We start from the raw sequence: 6553 nt of genomic DNA, 5'->3' as shown, positions 1-6553 counted from the left end.
CTCTTGAAGTAAAGGGATCATAAGCAAGCACTGCAGTAGCACACAGTAATCCTGATGCCCACCACTCTGGGAAACAGTATATCCACATGTTTCTTCCTGAAGAGTTTGTCACCATTTCTGTAGTCATGTTTCTTCCAAGACCCTCATACTCTTGCCAGCCTATGATGTATAAAAAGCTCTATCTGATCTTTTTATTCTCAAGCAAAATGTGCACCACAATGCACTGCCCAGATTTCTTATCACTGAGGAGCTGTCCTTCCTCACTATTCTTAAGTATCTTCTTGGGAAAGGGTGGCAGTGTGCAGGTGTCCACATGTAGGTTGCCTGTTTATTGTGTGCTGAAAGAAATGAATCCCTGGTCCTCTTCTCATGCTTAGCACCAGCATATAGTAGAGTAAACACCATGAGCTTGCAGAGGGACAGAACAATGCAACTAAGAGCTATAATCTGGGCCGATGGTGACAGAGATCGAGAAGTTGGGATCCCAGGGCTTGATGAGGAATGTGAAGATCTTTATATGGGTTTTCTTTTTCATTTTTTTGTGACTGACAAAAAAAGTTTTTCTCACTGTGAATTTGGGGTAAAGTTGGGGTCTGTGGGACTGGGTAGCTAGTCCCTTGTCCCTGCTTCTGAAGAGGATGCCTTCCCTCCTGACCTGCTGATGCCTCTGCTTGGTAATTCTGGTCACCTGCCCACCTGACATCATCTCCATTATCCTGCAATAGCCTGATGAAGAAACTCTCTGTACGAGGAAAGATCATTGCAAAAATCATTGTATAGAAGTGGAACTTTTCCTCAAGCAAGTTAGAGAATACTTTGGAAGTTGTCATTTAAACAGCCTTTTAGTGAAGTTTTTCAGCTTTGATAATAAAAGAAGCATGACTTGTGTGACACATCTTCTGTACCTTTCTTGTACTTGCTGGGCATGTTCAGATCTGACCACCCGTTTACCAGTTTTTCTAATGTGAGCAAACTGTACTGTGAGGTCATTCAGTCAACTGCCGGTTTGTGACAGCATCATGCACTGCCCTAGAAGGTGGTGCTGCATGACCATGTGCTCGTTGTTGCTAAGTTCCAGCCTCAACCAGCAGCTGTTTACCAAGGTGAGTAGTTTGTTGATGACAGTAGGGGCTTGTTCCGAAATCCTAAGGGCTCCATGTCATTCCCTGCTGCAGGCCTTCCCAAAGCTCCAATCAGCATCCCTACATGTACTGACATCTCAAACTCCATTGGCGTTACTGGACCACCCATCCCAAAATGGCAAAGCAGTAGATCTGTTGAAGAGCCTTCCCTGGATTTAGGGTCCACAGGGGAATAGCCACTGTCAGCTTCACTCAGAGAATTAGCTGGAGCAACTGCCTAAGTGAGAAAAGACTTGCATCCAAATTCCAGTGAGGCCAACTAGGGATTGTGGCACGTTCTTGGATGTACACATTCTAGGGATTGTGGCACAGGGGACAATTAAGCAGAAATCATGAATTGAGCATCACTGCTAAGGGAAGTAATAGAGCTCTGCTCAGCTGATTTCAATGTTGAATGAAACGTGGATAGAAAGTCGCTATCTGTGAGTGAGCTGGAGATCATGCATTCCATTGTTTACAACTGATGTAGCTTGTCAGGAGCTCAGGGCCATGGAAGTTCTGGGGGGTTTTCCAAGTAGCCTCCTCCTCACTGGCAGGGCTGAGAAAACACCGCCTTCATCAACTCCTTCGCAACCAGATTTGTGAGGGTGGCACGGGCACCCTTGAGGAGCCAGGCGTTTCTCTCCTGATTTGCGGATCTTGCATTCACGAACACAAGTACTCTATTTGTCTGCTCAGTGTAAGCGTGTAACTGGGGTCCACAGTGGGTTGGGACAAGGCAACAAACTATTTCTGACTCCACTAAATGAATCCAGAATTTTATTATTGCTTTTTGTTTCTGGTAAATTCTTCTTTTATTTAATTTTATGTAGATAATGATTATCTAGATGAATAAAATTAATTATGCATATATTGGTACACACAAGTATATGTACATAAGTGTATCATACATGATACAAGATATATGTATATGTATCAAGTTCATATAATCATATATATGTATATATATATTCCATATATAGAGAGAGACAGACAGAGAACAGAGAGAGTATTCTACATTTGTGAATAAATGATAAAAGATAAAATTCATACTAACATTATTTTCACACAAAGTTTGAAAGGTGCGTGTCAGCAGATATAATAAAAGAATGATCTCAAAGACGCTTTCGGGGCTGGGAGATGGCTCAGTGGAATAAGTGGTTCCCTGGCAAGCACAAGGGTCTGAGTTCAATCCCTGGTTCTGAAAAAAAATTTAAAAAATAAAGCAAAATAAAAGACACTTTCAGGCTGGAAAGAAAATGAGAGTAGATAATGACAACTACAAATGATAGATTTAAGTAAAAGATAAATACACAGTTAACTACAAAAGAAAACAGGGACCTTCTTGAGAATGCTAAGTCCCAATTACACAGCTACACAAGTGGCATACACCAGAGGGGTGCTGAGAGGGCTTTTTCTTTATTGTCTAAGCTCATGTAGTGAGATTCCCACAGCAAAGGACAAGTGAACAAATGACCATCGTAACAACATAGTGGATACAAGTTTTACGCAACATAGCAGAACTCCACATATCCTCAGAGAAACCTAGAATGTTGTGTGTTTCTGCGCTTCACTGCAATTAAGATACGTATGCAAGATTAGGCAAAAGTGAGCCTGAGACTAAGACAGCAGAAGGCTGGAGAATTTACCCTCATCTCTTTGTTCAGGATTTTTGTTCTTCTGCTGCTCTACCTTCATTCCCTCTTCCAAACACACCTGTTCCTCTTTCTTTCACAGTTTCCATGAATACCTCCTCCACTCCTTATCCTTCTCTTACTTATTTTGCTCTTCCTTCTTCTACTTGAAGCCCACTTCTTTTTCTCCTTTTTTATCTTTTTTGTTTTAATTTTTTTAGTGCCAATACTGAAGATCGAAAACAGATTCTTCCCAGTGAGCCACATTCCAGCTCCATTTTCTTTCTTTTACATAAAGTCCTTTCAGCACATGAACTGGTTCAGGGAGTCCCCAGCCTATGAACCTCAGGTCTGAGCCTCCCAGAGTGCTGAGCTATAAGTGCACATCACCACACCTGCCATGCAGAACCTAGGGCTGGCTCTGTGCGTTGGGGACAAGTGTGTCATTTCTGCTGTGTACAAGGAGGACGCTCACGGAATTGAGGCCCTCATGAGCTGGTATACAAAAAGTAGTGCATTCTTTTAAAACAGGTTGAGACCAGAGAATTGAGTAACATTAGAAGAAAATTCACTGCTCACTGCATTTTCTCAAATACTAAGGTGTCGTACTGTAAGGCAGCAAGTCCTACCCAACACCCATGTAAAGAGTGTTTCTAAAAGAGTATTTAGAACATTCTTTGCTCTCCCTGGAAACTGTTAGCAATATTGGAAGGTAATTAATTATCATAATTGTAATGGGAGGTGCTCCTGACATCCACTGCTTACAGCATGGATTAGCTGTTGAACGACCTGTGGCACACACTTCAGTTCATAAAAGATAACAGGAAGAGCTGCAAGTATCAGTGATGCTGGTGCTAAGTGATGAGATCTAAAATGGAAAACCAAAGAAATGGGAACTGAAAAAACACACTAAGCAAACGATTTAAAATTATCTTTTACGGGTTAACCGAGTATAGAATTCTAGCGGTGCACGTAATCAACAGCGCAGGTTAAGTGCCAACAACAGAACGCAAAAGGCAAAGCACGGATAAGTGTGCCAGAGGACACTAGTAAAGCACAAGGCCGGGAAAGTGTGTGTATTTGTGTTTTAAGTGCCTATGAAATATTTGTAATAAATATTCCTAAACTTTAGTATAGTGAAAATTTAAGGTTTCCAGAAGGTGGGACATATGACAAGAATAAGGGAGTACCTCACTTTGAGTTGATTTGCATTCTTTCCTATTAATGGCTACTGCAGACTGCTTTATACTGAATCCAAAGCACTCTGTGTGTGCTTTCCCTTCTCAGTGTTGGGTAACTCAAGGTCATAACTTAACCTGTCATGTCCTTGAAGGCCATCCTGAGCCACTGGCCCTCTACTTGTCTTTATCTTTGCTCCTCAGGTGCTGTCAGATTGCAAGAAGGAAGGAAAAACATATAGACAGATGAGAGAGGAGATGGAGCAGGAGAGAGAGAAATGACAACTTGTGTAATGCCACTGCTGATTTCTACTGGTCTATTGAAAGAAGAGTTAACACTTAATATTTTTCTTCTTTTAATTTTTGATCATATTTTCATGCTTATATCTGGAAATATGAATTACTAATTTGAAAACAGCAATGTGCAATATAACAATCATTGTTGTATTCCTAGCAATAATGTTATATGGAATCTTATCATTGAAAAAGATTCAATAATTGAATTTAGTTTACTGAAATTCTACATAATTTCTATTTTTTTAAACGTTTTTATTTTCCTTAAAAATGAATACATAAAAAGAATGCAAGACATTTCATGCTGTCTTTTCTTTCCAACAAGGTAATGCTGAACTATGAATGGGGATCATCAGCTATCTTTTCCTCTTCCTCTGATGGCTTCTGGGTTTCCCACAGCTCTGTCCGCAGACTTGTTTGCTCCTTTTCTTTCTCATTCACCATGTCGCTGTCACCACGCAGGTATGCTGCCACCAGTGTGCTCCCAGCCACTCTTCTGCCCACACTGGGCACTCTCTGGACCTACAGCAGACCCTCTAGGTGCTGCTCTTCCTTTTCTCTGCTGAAGGTCGATTGCAATCTGTGGATTCATCCAAAGCATGTCTAGTACTAAAAGACAGCATTTCAGCAGACTTCCATGTGAAGTAAGCCACAGGCTGAAGAAACACTGTATTTTACAAACAAAGAAAAAGAGATAAATGAATTTAAACAGGGGCTGGGTTGCAGGACTTCTCTAGCCCTGCAGGTCCTGTCTCTTGTTTTCCATCGCTGTGCTCATTTTGTGGGAGGTGACAAGCGTGTGACCAGATGCAAACATGTTATTTTAGACATGGTGGGAGGACATTATTACTTCTTCAAAAAATGCTGAGATAATTGTTTTCTTTTTCTACAGAACAGATAGCAATGGAATGTTTTACACAATCTTTGACCTGGAAAAAAAAAAGACATGTCTGTTGTCAAGGAGATTCTCAATGTTATTATAAACCACATTACAAAAACAATATATTTATTGGGTTGTTTCTTAACTAGTAATGCAAATAAAACTTGAGAAATTACAGTTTTTCTTCTTTCTGTCCATCCATTTTATGAGCCATTTGGCTACTATAAAAATTCTTGTTAGCATAAATCTTACAGTTACAACAAAGTTCCCATTTAATGTTTTTTTCTCATTAAACTTTGTTTTAATGGGTCTCAAAATTCTGTGACAGATTTTTGGTCAAGTTGTTTCCATTAAAAAATATTGATTTTAAAAACTAATAACTTAACCACCACACACACACACACACACACACACACACACACAAAATGGCCCATAAAACATTCTCCTTTCCGTCTGAAGGTTTTACAATGCATTGTTATCAATTCCCAAGTTTTTGAAACCTGGTGATGCTGCCATTGTTGACATGGTTCCAGGCAAGGCCATGTGTGTTCAGAGCTTCTCTGACCTCCCATCTCAGGGTCGTTTCGCTGTTTTCAGTAGGAGAGAGACAGCTGCTGTGGGTGTCAGCAAAGCTGTGGACCAGAAGGCTGCTGGAGCTGGCAAGGCCACCAAGTCTTCCCAGAAAGCTCAGAAAGCTAAGTGAATATCACCCCTAACACCGGCCACCTCAGTCTTAATCGGTGGCAATAAACCAGTCTCAGAACTGTTTCTCCAATTGGCCGTTTAAGTTTAATAGAAATGTTTTCAATTGTTTCTTCTACATCATTAGCAAAATTAAAGTTAGACAATAATATATTTTATTTTATATCAATTTAAAACTTAATTTCACAATGAAAGAATGACAGGAGTTAAAAAACAATAGTACTGAGGAAAAAACATAAAAATTTCTTATAAACAGAAATACATTTTAACATAAATCTTTTGTTTCAATGATGTGTTAGGGTCTAATAACATATGTAAAACCATAAACCTGTGTGTAGGGGAAACTTGATAAAGAATTAACAACTTGGATTGTAATTTATTTAAAAGCATCCTCACAGCAAAATAAATTACTAACAGAGTGAAGAGATATCTCACATAGTGAGAAAAATTTATGCCAGATGTTCTTCAGACAAAGGAATAACCTCTAGAACATATATTTAAAGGGCTGACCAAATAGATCAACTGATTAAAGTGACTCCAAGCAGGCACAGGGGCCAGGGGATCAATCCCCGGGCCTTCCCCTGCCCCCAGGGCACACTCAAACTGCAATTGACACTGGGCATGGTGGCGTGCACCTGTAATCCCAGCTCTTGGGAGACTGTAAACAGGCGGATCACTATGGGTCCGATCGATCTAGTAGTGAGACCCTGAACACCCTGTAGACCCTTCCTTAAAAATACTATA

The sequence above is a fragment of the Octodon degus genome, unplaced genomic scaffold (assembly GCF_000260255.1).
Source record: "Octodon degus isolate 3935 unplaced genomic scaffold, OctDeg1.0 scaffold00325, whole genome shotgun sequence".
NCBI classification, from domain to species: domain Eukaryota; kingdom Metazoa; phylum Chordata; class Mammalia; order Rodentia; family Octodontidae; genus Octodon; species Octodon degus.
This window is presented reverse-complemented; position numbering follows the sequence as displayed.